The sequence below is a fragment of the Bos javanicus genome, chromosome 11, assembly GCF_032452875.1.
Source record: "Bos javanicus breed banteng chromosome 11, ARS-OSU_banteng_1.0, whole genome shotgun sequence".
Taxonomy (NCBI): Eukaryota; Metazoa; Chordata; class Mammalia; order Artiodactyla; family Bovidae; genus Bos; species Bos javanicus.
This window is the reverse complement of record NC_083878.1, coordinates 103312413-103332938: the sequence shown is the minus strand read 5'-3', so window position 1 is coordinate 103332938 and position 20526 is coordinate 103312413. Positions and strand designations below refer to the sequence as shown.

Genomic DNA, 20526 nt, shown 5'->3' with positions numbered 1-20526 from the left:
GGATTCGATGCCTCTTCTGTGCACTTCTTCCTGTGGGTTGAGAAATACAGGGCAAACCACGTCAAACATTTCCCTGTTCATCGGCTGAAAACACGCTTGTGATAGACTCTGGGAAACTGCAGACGTAAAATCTGACTTCGTGTATTTCAGGGTCTGATTTGGGGGAAATGAAGTCGGTTTTGTTATGAGGAGAGACGTGGATATTCGATCAATGGGACAAGGCATGGCTTTAGCTTGGCTGCCTGTTAGTTGGAAGGATGGTACATTTAGAAAAATAATGTTAGAAATGAGTAACACCTTTATAAGGATCCCTAACTGCTTTGGGAGTGGAGATTGTTAATTTTTTTAAAATGTCGTGGCTGGTGCAAAGTACTGGCAGTTATGGTGGGGCAACTTGGACCAGCCGTCGGGGCAGCGGTGAAGCCCCTTTCCCGGTCACCTCGTCTTGCAGGGTGATGGACCCTACCTAACACCAGCACCAGCTGTCATCTTCACTCGACATCTAGGAACAAGCCCGTCAAAGCCGAGCAAATCATGCCCAGATTTTAACATTTCATGGCTTCTTTTCAGACTTATCCTGTCCAGGTATTATGTGTGTGTTAGTCGCTCAGTCGTGTCCAACTCTCTGCGACCCCATGGACTATAGCCCGCCAAGCTCCTCTGTCCCTGGGATTTCCCGGGCAAGAATGCTGGAGGGTTGCCATTTCCTTCTCCAGGGGATCTTCCCGACCCAGAGATCGAACCCAGGTCTTCTGCCATTGCAGGCAGATTCTTTACCATCTGAGCCACCTGGGCATTATAAATGCAGGGAAATGTTATTCTCTGTGGACCTCCCACAGCGCTCCCTGTACTCATCCTCGTTTTTATCTGTCCCTTTTCACTTGCTGGAGCAACCAGACATTTCACTTTTGGGCAGAATGACACACCCTTCAATATGCCCCCAGCTTCTTGGCCACCGCCGTGCCTGCTAACAGGTCGCTCAGTCGTGTCCGACTCTTTGCGACCCCATGGACTGTAGCCTACCAGGCTCCTCCGTCCACGGGGTTTTTCAGGCAAGAGTACTGGAGTGGGTTAGGGGATATTCCCAACCCAGGGATCGAACCCGGGTCTCCCGCATTGCAGGCAGACGCTTTACCATCTGAGCCACCAAGGAAGTGCCTGCTAGTAGCCCCCTTAAAAAACAAAAGTGTTTAATTATTTACTTATTTGACTGCCCTGGGTCTTAATTGCTGCATGCAAACTCTTAGGTGTGGCCTCTGGGCTCACGCCGTGTTAGAATGGCCAGATACGTGGGCGTGGGATCTGGTGAACACATGTAAGAAGCGGAGTGTGTCTGAAAGCCCGGCTTATTGAGGGTTTGGATCCTGTGCTTACAAATTATCCAACTATTTAAACATCAGTAGTTAATTCAATTTAATGTCAGTATGGGGTGTTCGCTGCTGGCTCGGCAGTAAAGAATCCACCTGCAATGCAGGAGCCACAGGAGACATGTGTTCAGTCCCTGGGTTGGAAGATCCCCTGGAGGAGGGCATGGCAGCTCACTCCAGAATTCTTGCCGGGAGAATCCCACAGGCAGAGGAGCCTGGCGGGCTACAGTCCATGGGGTCTCAAAGAGTCGGACGTAGCACACTCGCTTAGGGTGTTAGGATGAAGGAGGATCTGGGGAATTTTAAGTTGGTAGACCACTCAGTTCCTGCTTTCTTTTTAGCTTTGTATTTTGAGATTATAGATCACATGCTGTTGTGAATAGTACAGAATGGATGGATGAACGGAAGTGGCCCATCCCTGTGATGGAGTCTTATTTGACTGAGGAAAGGAGTGCAGTCCCCTTGAAATGGGCGAATCTTAGTGTGTGAGTGGTGTCTTGATAAAGCTGGCATCAAGAAAGACAACTGAGAGACGCAGCGGACCCTTTGTGGGGACGCCTGGGCTGCCGTTTCGTAGCCCCCCACGCCTCCTGCCTCCCACCCCTCCTGGGCTATGACAGCCACCAGCACCTCCCGTCTGTGTTTCAGTAAGTGGTCCTTCTCTTCCTCGCCCCCCTTGCCAGCATTTGGTGTGTCTGTTTTTCATTTCAGTCATTCTGATAGGCTTGCAGTGCGTCTCGTAGTGATTTGCATTTCCTGGATGGCTAAGGCGGTGGACATCTCTCGTGGGCTAATTTTCATCTGTGTGCCCTCTTTCATGAGGTGTGGCCATCCCTGGGGGCTCAGACAGTAAAGAATCTGCCTGCAGTGCAGGAGACTCAGGGTTGATCCCCGGGTCGGGAAGATCCCCTGGAGAAGGGAATGGCAACCCACTCCAGTATTCTTGTCTGGAGAATCCCATGGACAGAGGAGCCTGGCAGACTGCAGTTCATGGGGTTGCAGAGAAATAGACATGCCTGAGCGACTAACACTTTCACTTTTCACTTTCATCCATGACTTTAGCCAATTTTTATTTTTTTTCCAGCACATGTGTATGTATTGTTGTTGTTCAGTCGCTAAGTCACGTCTGACTCTGTGACCCCATGGACTGCAACGTGGCAGGCTTCCCAGGCCTTCATTACCTCCGAGAGCTTGCTCAAACTCATGTCCATTGAGTCGGTGATGCCATCCAACCATCTCATTCTCTGCCACCCCCTTCTCCTTCTGCCCTCAGTCTTTCCCAGCATCAGGGTCTTTTCCAGTGAGTCAGCTCTTCGCATCAGGTGGCCAGAGTTTTGGAGTTTCAGCTTCAGCATCAGTCCTTCCAATGAATATTCAGGACTGATTTCCTTTAGGGTGGACTGGTTTGATCTCCTAGCTGTCCAAGGGTGTGTATATGTATACCATTTATTTTAAAAACTGGGTTCTGAGCATACATTTGGTTTTACACTTTGATGTCTTCACATAACATGTTACAGTTTTCTTTCGTGTTGTCAATATTCTTCTGTGATTTTTCTTTAATTGAAGTGTAAGTTGATTTATGGTATTGTGTTAGTTCCTGATGTACTGCACAGTGTTACATATATTATTTTTCCATTGTGGTTTATTGTGAGACATTTTAATATATTCTTTTGTCATATTCTTTTCCATCACGGTTTATTATGAGATACTGGATGTGGTCCCCGTGCTATGCACTAGGAACTTGCTGTCTGTCTGTCTTGTATACAGTAGTTTGTGTTTGCTGGTTCCGTGCTCCCGGCCCAGCCCTCCCCAGACCCCCCCGCCTCGGCGTCCACAAGTCTTTTCTTTGTGAGTCTGCTTCTGTTTTGAAAATAAGTTTATTTATTTTGAAAATAAGTGTCATGTTTTAGATTCCACAAGTGATGTCATATAACACTGTCTGTCTCTGAGTGACTCGCGTCACTGTCTGATGAGCTCTAGATCCATCCGTGTCGCTGCAGATAACACTCCTTCTTTCTCTTTGTGGCTGAGTGGAACTGCGTCGAGTACGTGTAGCACCTCTTCATCCGCTCCTCTGTCGATGGTCGTTTAGGTCGCTTCCGTGTCTTGGCTGCTGTGAACACTGGGGTGCACGTGTCTTTTCGAGTTAGGATTTTGTCTGGGTGTAAGCCCAGGAGTGGGCTTGCTGGATTGTGTGGAAACTCTGTTTTCAGTTTTTTAAGAAGCTTCCATACTGTTTTCCATCACTGGCTATACCAGTTTATATTCGCACCAATGGTGTAAGGGGGTTTCCTTTTCTCCACACCCTCTCCAGATTTGTGTGTAGATTTTTTGATGATAGCCATTCTTGCTGGAGACTAGTGGAGTGCAAGGATATCAAACCAGTCCATCCTAAAGGAAATCAGTCCTGAATATTCATTGGAAGGACTGATGCTGAAGCTGAAACTCCAAAACTTTGGCTACCTGATGCGAAGAGCCGACTCATTGGAAAAGACCCTGATGCTGGGAAAGATTGAGGGCAGGAGGAGAAGGGGACGACAGAGGATGAGATGGTTGGATGGCATCACCCACTCGATGGACATGAGTTTGAGTGAACTCCAGGAGTTGGTGATGGACAGGGAGGCCTGGCATGCTCCAGTCCATGGGGTTGCAAAGAGTCAGACACGACTGAGCAGCTGAACTGAATTGCTTCTGACTGGTGTGAGGTGATCCCTCCTTGTAGCTTTGACTTGCACTGCTCATAGTTAGTGATGTTGGGCATCTTTTCGTGCGTCTGTTCGCCATCTGTATTTCTTCTTTGGAAAATGTCTGCTTAGGTCCTCCGCCCACGTTTCGATTGTTCCTTTTTGTTATTGTTGCTACCGAGTTGTGTGAACTGTTTGTATATGTTGGAACTTAACCCCTTGGGGGTAGCATCATTGGCAGATGTTTTCTCCCATTCTGTAGGTTGTCTTTTCATTTTGTTTATGGTTTCTTTTGCTGTGCAAAAGCTTTTGAATTTGGTTAGGCCCCATTTGCTTACTTTTGCTTTTATGGAGAGACTGACATCGTAAGATATGGCTGTGATTAATGTCAGAGAACGTTTTGCCTATGTCCTCCTCTGTGTCTTGTATTTTTGTACATGGTGTGAGTATGTTCTAACTTCATTGATTTACATGTGGCTGTCCAGCTTTCTGGGCTTCCCAGGTGGCTCAGTGGTAAAGGATCCTCCTGCAGTGCAGAAAACGCAGGACACCTGAGTTCAATCCCTGGGTCAGGAAGATCCCCTGGAGGAGAAAAGGACAACCCACTCCAGTATTCTTGCCTGGAAAATCACATGGACAGAGGAGCCTGGTGGGCTACGGTCCATGGTGTTGCAAGAGTCGGACATGACTTAGCAACTAAACCACCATAGTCAGTTAACCTATGACAAAGGAGACAAGAGTGGACAGTAGGAAAAAAAAAGAATGTAAAATGGGAAAAAGACAGTCTCTTTAATGAAACATGCTGGGAAAGCTGGATGTGCTTGCAAGCTCAGTTACTCAGTTATGTCAGACTCTTTGCCACCCCATGGACTGTAGCCCACCAGGCTTCTCTTTCCATAAGGTGCTCCAGGCAAGAATACTGGAGTGGGTTGCCATTTCCGTCTCCAGCGGAGTCTTCTGGACCCAGGAGTCGAACCTGGGTCTCCTGCGTTGCAGACAGATTCTTTACCAACTGAGCTTACTGATTATTCGATTACTGTTTGAACTTACTTGATTACTATTGCTTTGTAGGATTGTCTGAAGCTGCAAGGGTTATGCCTCCAGCTTTGTCCTTTTTCCTCAGGACTGCTTTGGCAATTCTGGGTCTTTTATGGTTCCATATAAATTGTAGGATTATTTCTTCTAGTTTTGTGAAAAATATCATGGGTGATTTGATAGGACTCACATTAAGTCCGTAGATTGGATAGTATGGCCATTTTAACAGTATTAATTCTTCCAATCCAAGAGCATGGGATATTTCTCCATTTCTTTGAGTCATCTTTGATTTCCTTTATCCGTGTTTTACAGTTCTTAGCGTGTGAGTGTTTGACTTTCTTGGTCAGGTTTATTCCTAAGTATTATTTTTTGGATGCAATTTTTAAAGTGATTTTTTTTTTTAACTTTCCCTTTCTGATATTACATTGTCAGTATAAAGAAATGCAAGAGATTTCTGTACTTTAATCTTATATCTGCTACCTCGCTGAATTTGTTGATCGTTTCTAGCACTTTTTTTGTGTGGCGTCTTAGGGTTTTCTGTGTGGAAAACCACGTGTAGTGTAATGTTATCTGTGCATGGTGACAGTTTTGCCTCCTTCCTTCCAGTCTTGATGCCTTTTATTTATTTTTCGTGTCCTGACTGCTGTGGCGAGGACCTCCAATACTGTGTTGAATAGAAGTAGTGAGAGCGTGCATCCTTGTCTTGGTCCATATTGGTTTTTTTAACATTCTTGCAATGAGGGGTTCCAAGCAGAAGCTTTAAATTTGGGTCAAGTAGTCAAGTTTATCAGTTTTTCGTTGCAGAAAAAGTATTTGCATTGTCCTGGATCCCAGAGAGGCTCCCCTGTGCTCTCTTCTAGTTTTAAGTCATACATTTAGGCTCTGATCCGTTCTGGATGAATTTTTGTGTCAGTATGACATTTACGTTGAGGGTCACTTCTTTTTTTTTTTGGCCACTGGGTATGGTGTTGCTCCACCACCGCTTGCTGAGAGGTTGTCTGTCCTTCACTGATTGGTCTGTGTCCTTGTAAAACATCAGTGGGGCATGTCTGTGGGTCTGTCTTGGGGTTTCCGTATTCTGTTTGTTGGCCTGTCTCTCCTCATACAGTCTTGATTACTGTAAGTAATCAAGTAAGTCTTAAAATCAGGTAGACTGATTCCTCCCACGTAATTCTTTTCCAAAAGGGTCCTAGCTATTCCACTTCTGTGACCTTTCTATATGAATTTTAGAATTATCTTGTCTATGGTTACAAAATATGTTGCTCGGATTTTGAAAGGAATTGTGTTAAGCCTGTGTATCAGTTTGGGGAGAGCTGACGTCTTTGCTGCGTTGAGTCTTTCAATCTGTGAGGATGGTATGTCTCTCCGTTTATGTAGACCTAGATTTCTTTCATCAGGAATTCGTCGTTTTCAGCACGTAAGTCCTGTCCGTGTTTTGTTAGATGTACATGTAGGTATATTTTTCTGTGTGTGATTGTAGGTGGTATTGCATTCTTAATTTTAGTAATTGCTAGTACATGGAACGGCAGTTTATCTTATATCCTGTGACCTTGACAGTCACTTACTTGTTCTAGTAGTTTTTGGTAGATTCCCTGGGATTGTCTACCAAGACATCCCTGTCATCTGCAAACAGGGACAAGGTTATTTCTTCCTTCCAATCTGTGTGCATTTTCTTGCCTCATCTCACTGTGTTGAGTAAGAGTGGTGAGCAGGCATCCTTGCTGTGTTCCCCATCTTGAGGAGAAAGCGTTAACTGTAAGATTTTTGTAGATGCTCTGTATCGAGTTCAGGAAGTTCTCTGAGAGATTTTTATCATGGGTAGATGTTGAGTATTTTCACAGCTTTCTTATGCATTGAATGATATTTTCATGTGGTTTCACTGATTTTCAGATATTGGACCAGCTTGCGTCCCTGGAATAAATCCCACTTGATTGGGATATATAATTCCTCTTACATGTTGGTAATCTCTATTTGTTAATACTTTGTTGAGGAGGGCTTCTCTCATAGCTCAGTTGGTAAAGAATCCACCTGCAACGCAGGAAACCCCAGTTCTATTCTTGGGTCAGGGAGATCCACTGGAGAAGGGATACACTAACCACTCCAGTGTTCTTGGGCTTCCCTGGTGGCTCAGCTGGTAAAGAATCTGTCTGCAATGTAGGAGACCTGGTTTCAACCCCTGGGCTCCACGGTCTGTAATGATATCACCTGAAACATTTCTTATATTGGTGATTTGTCTTTTTTCTCTTTTTTCTTTGTCAGTTTTGCTAGAGGCTTTCCAATTTGATTGATCTTTTCAGAGAACCAGCTCTTCATTTCATTGATTTTTTTTCTCCCCTCTATTGATTTTCTGTTTTCAGTTTCATTGATTTCTATTTTTATCATTATTTTTCTTCCTTCTGCTTGTTTTGGGTTTGTTTTGTTCTTTTTTTGAGTTCTTGAGACGAGAGCTTATTGATTTCAAACTTTTCCTTCTTTCTAGTACATGAACTTAGTGCTATAAATTCTCCTTATGGCTCTTAAGTGGTGTCCCACAGGTTTTGGGATATTATATTTTCATTTTCTTTTAATGTGATTTTCTTGAGACTTCCTCTCTGACGTCGGATGACTTAGAGGAGTGTTGCTTGTTTCCAGGTGTTTGGAGATTTTCCTGTTGCTTTTCTGTTACTGATTTCCTGTTCGAGCCCGCTGCGCTTGGAGAGCACAGTCTGCATGGTTCCGGTTCTTTTCGGTTTCTTGCAGTTTTTTTTCCTGGCCCAGAATATGGACTATCTCGGTGTAAGTTTCATAGGTACTTGAAGAGAATGTGTCTTCTGCTGTTTTGGGGTGGATAGTTTGTAAATGTTGCTTAGATCCTATTAGTTGATGCTCAGTTCTCTGTATCTTTGTGGATTAATTATCTAGGTCTATCGTGGAGGAACCTGGCAGGCTACAGTTCATGGGGCTGCAAAGAGTTGGACACGACAGAGCGACTCTGCTGATCTGATGATCAGTTGTTCAAGCGAGTTTTGAAGTCCTCAACTCTAATTGTGGATTTGTCTTTTTTTTTTTCCCCAGTTCTACCTGTTGCGCTTCACATATTTTGCTGTTGTGTTGTCTGGCACACACATAAGATTGCTATGTGGTCTCAGAGATTAACAATCCCTCGACCACCGTGAAATGTCCCTCTATGTCTCTGATAATTTTCTTTGTTCTGAAATGTTTTATTGGATATCGATAAGACTCTTGAGAGTCCCTTGGACTGCAAGGAGATCCAACCAGACCATTCTGAAGGAGATCAGCCCTGGGATTTCTTTGGAAGGAATGATGCGAAAGCTGAAACTCCAGTACTTTGGCCACCTCATGCGAAGAGTTGACTCATTGGAAAAGACTCTGATGCTGGGAGGGATTGGGGGCAGGAGGAGAAGAGGACGACAGAGGATGAGACGGCTGGATGGCATCACTGACTCGATGGACATGAGTCTGGGTGAAGTCCGGGAGTCGGTGATGGACAGGGAGGCCTGGCGTGCTGCGATTCATGGGGTCGCAGAGTCGGACACGACTGAGCGACTGATCTGATCCGATCTGATAGCACCTTTGTTTTCTTTTCTTTTCGGGAGGTGCAAGGGGGGCGTGCCGCAAAGTGTGTGGGCTCCTAGTTCTCCAATCGGGGATCAGACCCGTGCCCCCTGCAGGGGAAGTGCAGTTTTAACCCCTGGACCACCAGGGAATTCCTGATCTTTGTTTTCTTTTATGTTTGCACGATTTGTCTTTTTCTATCCCTTTTTATTTTTTAATATTTTGAAGTTTTATTGAAATACAGTTGGTCATCAGTGCTGGACTGGTTTCAGGTATACAGCAAAGTTACTGGTTTATTTTTGGTGGCTCTGGGTCTTGGTTGCTGTATATGGACTACTTTCTAGTTGAGGTGCATGGGCTCCTCACTGCGGTGGTTTCTCTCGTGGAGCTCAGGCTCTCAGGCACGGGCCCAGCAATCTCGGCACATGGGTTTACTTGCCCCAGACACGTGGGGTCTTCCTGAACCGGGGATTGACCCTCTGCATTGGCAGGCGAATTCCTAACCACTGGACCACCAGGGAAGTCCCTATATATACTTTTTAAACTTGCCTTTATCATTATACTTGAAGTGAATTTCTTGTTGACAGCATATTATTGAGTCTAAAAAAAAAATCTGCCAGATCTCTGTCTTTTAATTGGTCTATTTAGCTCATTTACATTTAATGGAATTATTGATATGTCAGGGCTTAAATCTACTATTTTATTTTTTGATTCTGTTTGTTTCTCTGTTTGATCCTGTTTGTTTCTTGATTATTTCTCTGTTTTTTTTCTCTTGCCTTCCAGTGGGTCACTTGAATGTTTTATAAAATTTTATTTTGATGTATCTGTGTTTTAGTAACAGCTCTATTGAGATATGATTCCATACCATGTAAACTTCAGTGGTTTCTAGTCTGTTAAGAGTTGTGTAACCATCACCATGATCAATTTTAGAACATTTTCATCACTCCAGAAAGAAGCCCCGTGCTTTCATCAGTCACTCTCATTTCCTCCATCCCTCCCTAACCTTCGCTGCTCCTAGTTCTTGGCAAACACTGGTCTCCTTTATGTCTCCATAAATGGCCTGTTCTGGACATTTCCTATAAATGGAATCATATAACGTGCAGCCTTGTTTGTCTGGTTTTCTCACTTACCAGCATCTTTTTGAGGTTCACCAATGTTTCATGCACTGGAGAAGAAGGAAACGGCAACCCACTCCAGTGTTCTTGCCTGGAGAATCCCAGGGACGGGGGAGCCTGGTGGGCTGCATCTATGGGGTCTCGCAGAGTCAGACATGACTGAAGCGACTTAGCAGCGGCAGCAGCAGCAGCATGTTGTAGCATGAATCAGTACTTCATTCTTTTTCATGGTGAGCAATATATTACCATACTGAGAGACCACATTTTGTTTATCCATTTGCCCGTTGATGGACATTTCGTGTTGTTTCCAGTTTTTGGCCGTTATGAATAGTGGTGCTGTGAGCATTCATGCACAAGTTTTTGCATGAACATATGTGTTCACTTCTTCTGGGTAGATACCTAGGAGTGGAATTGCTTGGTCACGTGTTAACTCTGTGTTCAGCCTTTCAAAGAACTGGCAGACTGTTTTCCGAAAATGGCCATGCCGTTTTACAGTCCCACCACGTCATCACCAACAGTTTCCATCTGCCTTTTTTATTACAGCCATTCCAGTGAGCGTGTGGTGCTAGTTCACTGTGGTTCTAATTTGCATTTCTGTGGTGGCTGCTCATGTTCAGTACCGTTTCGTGTGCATGTTGGACGTTCATGTATTTCTCTGGAGACGTGTCTCTTTAGATGCTTTGTCCATTTTAAAATTCAGTTATTTGTCTTTTAATTGTGGAGTTGTCAGTTCGCTATATATTCTAGATACAAGTCTCTGGTCAGAAACATGACTTACCGATATGCCTTCCCATTCTTTGTCTTTTTACTTTCTTGAATGGTATTCTTTGAACCACAAAATTTTTTAATTTTTATGAAATCTAATTTATCTCTTTGTTTCCTTGGGCTTTCTGTGTCATATCTAAGATTCCACTGTCACAAATGTTTACCCCTGTATTTTCTGAAGTGTTTTATAGTTTTTGCTATACTCTTACATGTAGGTCTTTGACTTAAGTTTTGTATATGGTGTGAGGTAAGGGTCCAACTTCATTCTTTTACATCTGACTATCCATGGGCCTCCAGTTGTGTTTTGAAACAGTTCCCCCCCCACCCCATTGGCACCCTTGTTAGAAAATCAGTTGACCACAGATGCATGGGTTTATCTCTAGACTCTCAGTTCTGTTCCATTGATCTGTATGTCAGTACCAATACATGAACTGTGAACTTCCAGATGTTCAAGCTGGTTTTAGAAAAGGCAGACGAACCAGAGACCAAATTGCCAACATCTGCTGGATCATCGAAAAAGCAAGTGAGTTCCAGAAAAACATCTATTTCTGCTTTATTGACTATGCCAAAGCCTTTGACTGTGTGGATCACAATAAACTGTGGAAAATTCTGAAAGAGATGGGAATACCAGACCACCTGACCTGCCTCTTGAGAAACCTGTATGCAGGTCAGGAAGCAACAGTTAGAACTGGACATGGAACAACAGGCTGGTTCCAAATAGAAAAAGGAGTACATCAGGGCTGTATATTGTCACCCTGCTTATTTAACTTCTATGCAGAGTACATCATGAGAAACGCTTGGCTGGAGGAAGCACAAGCTGGAATCAAGATTGCCGGGATAAATATTAATAACCTCAGATATGCAGATGACACCACCCTTATGGCAGAAAGTGAAGAGGAACTAAAAAGCCTCTTGATGAAAGGGAAAGAGGAGAGTGAAAAAGTTGACTTAAAACTCAACATTCAGAAAACGAAGATCATGGCATCTGGTCCCATCGCTTCATGGGAAATAGATGGCGAAACAGTAGAAACAGTGGCTGACTTTATTTTTCTGGGCTCCAAAATCACTGCAGATGGTGATTGCAGCCATGAAATTAAAAGACGCTTACTCCTTGGAAGGAAAGTTACGACCAACCTAGATAGCATATTCAAAAGCAGAGACATTACTTTGCCAACAAAGGTCTGTCTAGTCAAGGCTATCATTTTTCCTGTGGTCATGTATGGATGTGAGAGTTGGACTGTGAAGAAAGCTGAGTGCCGAAGAATTGATGCTTTTGAACTGTGGTGTTGGAGAAGACTCTTGAGAGTCCCTTGGACTGCAAGGAGATCCAACCAATCCACCCTAGTGGAGATCAGTCCTGAGTGTTCATTGGAAGGACTGATACTGAAGGTGAAACTCCAATACTTTGGCCACCTCATGCGAAGAGTTGACTCACTGGAAAAGACCCTGATGCCGGGCAAGATTGAAGGCAGGAGGAGAAGGGGACGACAGAGGATGAGATGGTTGGATGGCATCACCGACTCAATGGACATGAGTTTGGGTGGACTCCGGGAGTTGGTGATGGACAGGGAGGCCTGGCATGCTGTGGTTCATGGGGTCACAAAGAGTCGGACATGACTAAGCGACTGAACTGAACCGATACCACACTATAGCTTTGTAGTAAGTTTTAAATTGGGAGGTATGAGTGCTCTAACTTTGTTCCTCCCCTTCGAATTTTTTTGGCTGTTCTGAATCCCTTGCCTTTCCATATCAATTTTAGAATTAACTTGTCAGTTTCTACAGAGATGTCAGCTGGGATTTTGATTAGGAGTGCATTGACTTTGTCGATCAATTGGGGGAGTATTCCCATCTTAGCAATGTTACATCTAATCCCTGAACATGAATACCTTTCCATTTATTTAAATCTGTAGTTTCTTTCAAAGTTTTGCCGTTTTCAAAGTGTAAGTTTTATACTGAAGTGAAGTGAAGTGAAAGTTGCTCAGTCATGTCCAACTCTTTGCAACCCCATGGGCTATACAGTCCATGGAATTCTCTGGGCCAGAATACCGGAGTGGGTAGCTTTTCCCTTCTCTAGGGGATCTTTCCAACCCAGGGATTGAACCCAGGTCTCCCGCAATCCAGGCAGATTCTTTGCCAGCTGACCTATGAATGAAGCCCAAGAATACTGGAGTGGGTAGCCTATCCCTTCTCCAGCGGATCTTCCTGACATAGGAGTTGAACTGGAGTCTCTTGCAGGTTCTTCAGGCAGGCAGATTCTTTACCAACTGAGCTATGAGAGAAGTTTCATACTACTTCTGTTGAATTTATTCTTAAGTATTTTACGCTTTTGATATCATTATGTATGGCATTTCTTATTGAATTTCATTTTCAGATTGTTCACTGTAGGTATATACAAATGCATTTGATTTTTTCATCTATTGACCTTATATGCTGTGACCTTCAGTACAGTTCAGTTGCTCATTTGTGTCCGACTCTTTGCGACCCCATGAATCGCAGCACGCCAGGCCTCCCTGTCCATCACCAACTCCTGGAGTTCAGTCAAACTCACGACCATCAAGTCAGTGATGCCATCCAGCCATCTCATCCTCTGTCGTCCCCTTCTCCTCCTGCCCCCAATCCCTCCCAGCATCAGAGTCTTTTCCAATGAGTCAACTCTTCGCATGAGGTGGCCAAAGTACTGGAGTTTCAGCTTCAGCATCATTCCTTCCAAAGAACACCCAGGACTGATCTCCTTTAGAATGGACTGGTTGGATCTCCTTGCAGTCCAAGGGACTCTCAAGAGTCTTCTCCAACACCACAGTTCAAAAGCATCAATTCTTCGGCACTCAGCTTTCTTCACAGTCCAACTCTCACATCCATACATGACCACAGGAAAAACGATAGCCTTGACTAGACAGACCTTTGTTGGCAAAGTAATGTCTCTGCTTTTGAATATGCTATCTAGGTTGGTCATAACTTTCCTTCCAAGGAGTAAGCGTCTTTTAATTTCATGGCTGCAATCACCATCTGCAGTGATTTTGGAGCCCAGAAAAAGTAAAGTCAGCCACTGTTTCGCCATCTATTTCCCATGAAGCGATGGGACCAGATGCCATGATCTTCGTTTTCTGAATGTTGAGTTTTAAGCCAACTTTTTCACTCTCCTCTTTCCCTTTCATCAAGAGGCTTTTTAGTTCCTCTTCACTTTCTGCCATAAGGGTGGTGTCATCTGCATATCTGAGGTTATTGATATTTCTCCCAGCAATCTTGATTCCAGCTTGTGCTTCTTCCAGCCCAGAGTTTCTCATGATGTACTCTCCATAGAAGTTAAATAAACAGGGTGACAATATACAGCCTTGATGTACTCGTTTTCCTATTTGGAACCAGTCTGTTGTTCCATGTCCAGTTCTAACTGTTGCTTCCTGACCTGCATACAAATTTCTCAAGAGGCAGGTCAGGTGGTCTGGTATTCCCATCTCTTTCAGAATTTTCCACAGTTTATTGTGATCCACACAGTCAAAGACTTTGGCATAGTCAGTAAGGCAGAAATAGATGTTTTTCTGGAATTCTCTTGCTTTTTCAATGATCCAGCAGATGTTGGCAATTTGGTCTCTGGTTCGTCTGCCTTTTCTAAAACCAGCTTGAACATCTGGAAGTTCATGGTTCACGTATTGCTGAAGCCCGACTTGGAGAATTTTGAGTATTACTTGACTAGCGTGTGAGATGAGTGCAATTGTGCGGTAGTTTGAGCATTCTTTGGCATTGCCTTGCTTTGGGATTGGAATGAAAACTGACCTTTTCCAGTCCTGTGGCCACTGCTGAGTTTTCCAAATTTGCTGGCATATTGAGTGCAGCACTTTCACAGCATCATCTTTCAGGATTTGAAATAGCGCAACTGGAATTTCATCACCTCCGCTAGCTTTGTTCGTAGTGATGCCTTCTAAGGCCCACTTGACTTCACAGTCCAGGATGTCTGACTCTAGGTCAGTGATCACACCATCGTGATTATCTGGGTCGTGAAGATCTTTTTTGTATGCCGTTCCCTTGCTGAACCTGTTGCTCAGTCCTAATAGTCTTTTGGTTGATTCCTTAGCATTTTCTTTGTAGAAGATCACGTGAACTGAGATGGGTGTTCTTTCCCCTTTCTAACTACATGTCTGTCATTTCCTTGTCTGGCCTGACTTCTCTTAGGTGGACGTGGAGCTTCTGCCGTGTTGGCCTCCTCCCCTTGTCCCTTCTGTTAGCGGGGAGAATGCAGTGTCTCGCCTTGGGGTGTGGCGTCACTTTGGGGTTTTTCTCGGACGTCCTCCATCAGATTGAGTGCCCCCCTTGCTAGCTGGTTGAATATTTTTTAGGTGCAGAGTATTTTTGTGTGTTGTTTATCTCTTACGAGTTTTCAGATGACAGATGTTAGAATTGTCTTGACAGAGGGTTTCTTCTTTGTTTTGGTTTTGTGTTGTTATTGTTTTTATCTGTCAGAGGTTTTAAAGCAACACTGCAGCATTCCAGTATTGCATATTCAAAACTAACTTTGATGCCTGTTTGTCAGAATTCCACAGGGTAGTTGACTTTATCACTTTATGATTTTTGTGGTCTTAAGCATCACGTGGAAGTGATGCTAGCATCTCTGGTTGAAACAGTATATGGAGTTTAAGAAATTCAGAGTAACTGCTTCCGTCATGAAAAAAACACATCCAGATCGTTAAAGTGAAATACGTGCTGGATTTATAAATCAGGGCAACGACATCGTGTCGTCTTTTTAACCCATTATCAAAGCAGTCTCATTTGCCCAGGATTCCCCTTGATTGCAGAAATTTGAGGTATTACGAGATGCTTTTTGAGCTAGTGGTTTCTCTAAAAAGTGTCCCATCCCCCTTACACACTAGGCTCTTTAAAATATTAGAAGTTTCTTTATGTTCCAGGAAATCTGAAAACATTTGGCTTATAAAACTGGTCATTCTCTATTAGCAAGTAAGGATACAGCTCTTTAAGAGAGTCTGTAATTCTTGGACACCTTTCAGAGGTAGGAAAAAGTTCTGCCTTCATTGTGAGGACAGGGCTTCCCTCGAGACTGGGGAGGCCACTCCTTCAGCCACAGGTCAGAAGTAAACACTGTCCTCGATGCAGAAAAGGGACGTTGCCCAAACCACACATTAGGGCACCGGCAGAGTGAGGGACTTTGCCAGCAACCCGCTCGACCTGCTTCTGCAGGTGAGTCCACCCGGCACCTGTCACATGAAGCATTTAAAGATGGTAGACAGGATGCTTGTACAGATGTTGAGTGGCTTCACAGTGTGTGGGATCCTCCTGGATCAGGGATAGAACCCGTGTGTCCTGTGTCAGCAGGCGGATTCCTTGCCACCGGGCCACCAGGGAAGCCCAGGGGTATCTTTTCTATGGAGAAGAGTCTTTGAAATCTTTCCTGGACAAAAAAATGAACGAGTGTGCACATAGCTGGGCACAGCCTGGGCGGAATGCAAGCAGGCGGGTGAGTCTCCTGGACAGCGGGGGTCCTTGTCCTGGGACAATCCCCTGCGTGGCCCCTGTGATGGTGAAGGGTCAAGCGTTCGACATTGTGCTTAATTTCCACGCTTTTGATAATTCTCTGAACAGTCTGCCGTCCACCTAAAGTTGATGTTCGCGTGTCCCCCTGGGCTCGTCCCTCACCTGGCTGCCTGCCCGTCACGGGGCTGGCACAGCCTCACTATCTGGCCTTTCCTGACCGGGTGGCGTTGGGGCCGGGGGCTGGGGTGGTCTCACAGGAGCAGGTGCGGCAGGGGCTCTGCCGTTCCCGCTGCCTCCAGCCTCTCGTGCAGGCTGAGGTGATGCCTCCATGGCCTGCCCACCCCCCATGAATATCAGCCTCTTGCTCTGTAGGGCAGAATAAGATCGAGTGAGGCGGGCTCCCAGTACCTGGGGATGTCAGATGCAGGCCCTTCTGTGGTCCCAGAGATGAGGGAGGCGCTCTCGGCCCGCTCCAGTTCCAGCCACCCGCCCCCACCCCTGCCGCAGGAGACCGCCTGGCGTCTGGCAGGATGTGAGCGTGGTGGCCGTGGCTTCCAGGGCCATCGGGGGGCAGGCGGGGCTGGGGCGGGGCGAACCACTGTGGCCGCTTCCTCCCCCTGGCCCCCAGGGGAGGGTCTGTTCCATCCCGGAATGTGGTGGGACCGGCGGGCCTTGTCCCCACCTTGTGACAGCTCAGAATGCACAGGGTGACCTCAGGCCTGGGGATCTGGGGATGTCTCTGTGTCTTTCTGCCTGTCACTCACACTGATGCACACATACTCACACATATGCTCACACACGCACACGCACACATGTACTCACATGCCTGCGCACACATACTCACACATGTGCATGCACACATGCATGTACTCACACGCATGCACACACGTACACAACACACATACACATGCTCGCTCACACACATACATGTACCTACACGCACACACATGCGCACACACTTGCTCACACGTACTCACATGCACGCACACAGGTGCACACATACACACACACTCACACACACATATACGCACACACACAGGCACACCCCTCCCCACCCGCGGCTCCCCTTCCACCTGTGCAGACCCCCAACCCCCAGTCCCTTGGCACCCAGCGTGTCAGGATGCAGAAGGGGAGGCTCTGGTGGAGGGGTGGCTGGAGAGCAGATGCCTGGCCGCCTGGCCGGTGGAGCGAGCAGGGGAAGGGCCCCGGAGGCCCGAGGGCTGGGAGGACAGGCCCCGGGGCTCCTGAAGATCTGCAGGGCTTGGTGCCCAGCTGTGCCTTCGATGCGTTTTCCTCAGGAGCAGTCTGGCCGTGTGTCCTGATGACTTTAGGCGCGGATGAGCCGGTGAGCCTTCAGGATGACCCTTGACCTTGGAGGCCAGCAGGCCTGGGCCTCTCTGCCCCTCACCTCGTCCAGCCAGCTTGTCCTGGGGGCCTGGCCTCAGCTCAGGGAGAGAACGTGGTGTCTTGACGTGCTGTCGGCAGCGACTGGTGATCTGTGTTCCCAGGCCGTAAAGTCGGGTGTGTGTATTTGCGGCCTTCATTTTTCGTAGAGGTGATTGCCGTTCTCAGCCCCGCCGTGGGCCGCGGCCCAGGTGGCTGGACCGTCCTCCTCACGCAGGGCACGCCTGCATCCCCGGGGCACTTTGGGGAGATCTGGTTTGTGGTTGAGATTCTCACGCTGGAGCAGGAGGATGATTGTGTTCAGCTTTTATTTGCCCCCCAGGATTCTGACTGCATTATCCGTATTTCCTTTAATTTGTGGGATTTCTAGTAAATGGGCTTAAAAATAGGTCTGGGCATGATGCCAGGCAGATGCGGGCAGCAGACGTCTCTGCATCTTGCTAAAGGCAGTGGGGTAACCCCCGTGTCACCCACGCCTGGGCGTCCTGCAGGCTCCTTAGGGGGCCTTCCCACCATGCCCCAGGATGGGCAGGGGTGCGCAGCCCAGGGCCCTGACTCCAGGCTGCTTTCGGGGGCCCGGGACTGGGCTGAAGTTGTGCTGAGCACCAGTCTGTCCCCTGGGGCTGCCCAGGAAGCTGGGGGCCGGGATGAGGGGTGGGAGGCAGACACCTGCCCTGATGGAGGCCGGGTCACCTGCCTCTGGCCCTGCTCCTCCTGGGCTCCCCTGTCCAGGTAACCCTCTGTCCCAGTTGCAGAGACCCTGAGATCTGGTGTCAGGGCCACCCATGGGGGTCCCAGACGCCCCTCTGGTGCCCACCTGTGGTGGCAGGGGCTGACAGGCTCTGAATGGCCCTGGGCATCTGCTCCGAAACCCTGCTCTGTGTCTCCCGCAGACAGGACTGGGCCTAGGGGGCAGCGCCAAGGCCGCCCCAGGCCTCTCCTGCCCGTGCAGGACTGGAGCCTCCCGGGGCTCAGGGAACCCGCTGTCCCCTCCAGTCCTGTCCCCACGCCCTTCCATGGCTTGATGCTCTGCCTGCGATTCCCGGCTGCCCAGTTCTGTTCCCCCAAGCAGGCATCGCCCTGGGGCCGGGGCACACGGGCTCTGACTCTCCTCTGCCACGGAGTCAGGTTCTTCTGTAGAGCTGGTTGGGTGTGGAGGCAAGGGGAGCCCAGGATTGGGGCCCTGTGTGGGACGTCGAGCCAGGGGGCCCCAGGTGCGGGGCTGCAGGGAGGCCCATTACCAGAACCCCTCAGTGGGACAGGCTGGCCGGCCTTGGGGCAGGGCTGGGGCGTCCCTGAGGTGCCACACGCATGTCCCCGGCCCTCTCGCTGTCTCTCTGCTTTAGGGCCACGTGGGTGAGCCTGGCTCAGGAGTGGCCTGGGACGCCGCTGCCTAACTCCAAGCCTGGGGGGGGGTGGGGCGGTGCCTGGACCCCTGCTACCCCCACAGCCACCCAGCCGGGAGGGTGGAGGTGGGGTGCCTGCGCCGTGGCCCCCATCTCAGTGTAATTGCTGCCCCCTGCCCCCCCGCCCCCGCCAGTAGCTGATTTAGTATTTCTGTGTCGGTCTGATTTACATTAGATTTTTAAGCATAATTAGAAATGCAGGGGAGCTTTGTGTCTTACCTCGACTATTTATGGCATGATATGCAGATGAAGAGAGCTATGAATATTAAAGACCGGAGTGTGTATGGAGGCGCTGTTGTTAATGAGCTGGGTGACCGGCCGGCCTGGCGCACTCGCCCCCCACCCGCCCGCCACCCAGACCTGGCTGCTTCCAAGACCCCTGCCGGCCCTCGGAGGGGACGTCGAGGTGCTATGGGGACCACAGCGGGGCAGCCAGCGCCTGAGGCCCAGCTCCCCATCCCGGGCAGCCCTTGCTCTCAGTCCGCGCCGCCCCACCCCAACCCTGCCCTGTGCCCTGGAGCCTGGGCACCTGGGGAGACCCTGCTTCAGCCCACGAGGGAGGAGAAGGAGCCGTCTGCAGGCGCAGAGCCGGCTTTCTAAGTTATTAAACGATGCCTGAGGGGGACACTCTTCAAGCTTACGGTATTTAAATTACAAATACAGGTGGGAGAGATTGTCAGTTCTGTTCTAAACACTGCTTAATTCTTCACAAGCCTTCTGGACCCGCCAGTGGCCAGTCTGTGCACTCGGTGGGACCCTGGGTGTCCAGGCAGGCTCCTGGTGGGGGTGGCCACTGTCCTCCCGCTGGGCCGGCCATTGCTGTTTCTTTAGGTTCATGCCCTGTTCGTTTGGCTCCCGACCCCCGACCGGCACCAAAGTCGAAATGTCCGAGCGGAGGGTCAGAGGTTGGCCTGTTGGTGGCAGGAAGTCACCCTCACAGTGGCGTGTAGGATGGAGCTGGACCACCAGACCCCTAGTCTGGACCCTGGTCAGAGCCCACCGCATAGGCCACGAGCTGTGTGGTGCAGGGCCCTGCAGCCCACCCGATGGTGCGTCCACCCAGCCCCTGCCTGGCCCCCGGGGTCCCACAGCCAGTGGGGCCCTGGGCCCCCAGGGGGCTAGGGATCATTCTGGAGGGCCGGCCAACTGCACGCGTGCCCCTCTCTCTGAGGGCCGGCCCTGCCTCCTGGGGCAGCAGGGGAAGGGCTGGGAAGCACATTTCTGAATTTGCGGATTCTGGCAGGTTGCCCTTCTCTGTTTGAGGAAAAAAAAAAGCTTCCAGGCAAACATTTGTTAGTGCAGTTAAAACCGGCTTTTATGCTTGATGCCGGTCCAGGCTGTGGTCTGGGCGGAGGCTGCCCAGGTGCCTGGCGGAATCCAAGAGGCCTCTCACCTCTGCCCATCAGGCTGGGGTGCGGTGACCTGGGGTCGGGGTGTGTTGGAGGTGGGGCCACAGCCGGGGACCCACGTGACCCTGAGGTTTTGGAGGCCTGTGCATCCCCTCCCCTGGGCACCGGGGACTCTCGGACTGCCAGGCACAGAGGCTGAGGTCAGAGTCTCTTCTCCGCAGCAGAGTCCTGGGGACCATGGGCACGCCCAGGCCTCGGTGCCGTCTCTGCCCAGCAGGGTCAGCCCCTTCCCGCCCCCGCCCGATGACCCAAGTTGCCCAGGATGAGGGGTTTTGAAAGCAGGCAGCTGGTTGGGGGGTGGGTGA

General features: G+C 48.4%; 1 protein-coding gene across 3 annotated transcripts in view; it reads left to right on the top strand.

Moving 5' to 3' along the window:
- The window catches only part of NACC2 (NACC family member 2), an 83852-nt gene that overhangs the window by 17608 nt on the left and 45718 nt on the right, over nt 1-20526 (top strand). The gene's annotated exons all lie outside the window — the stretch shown is intronic.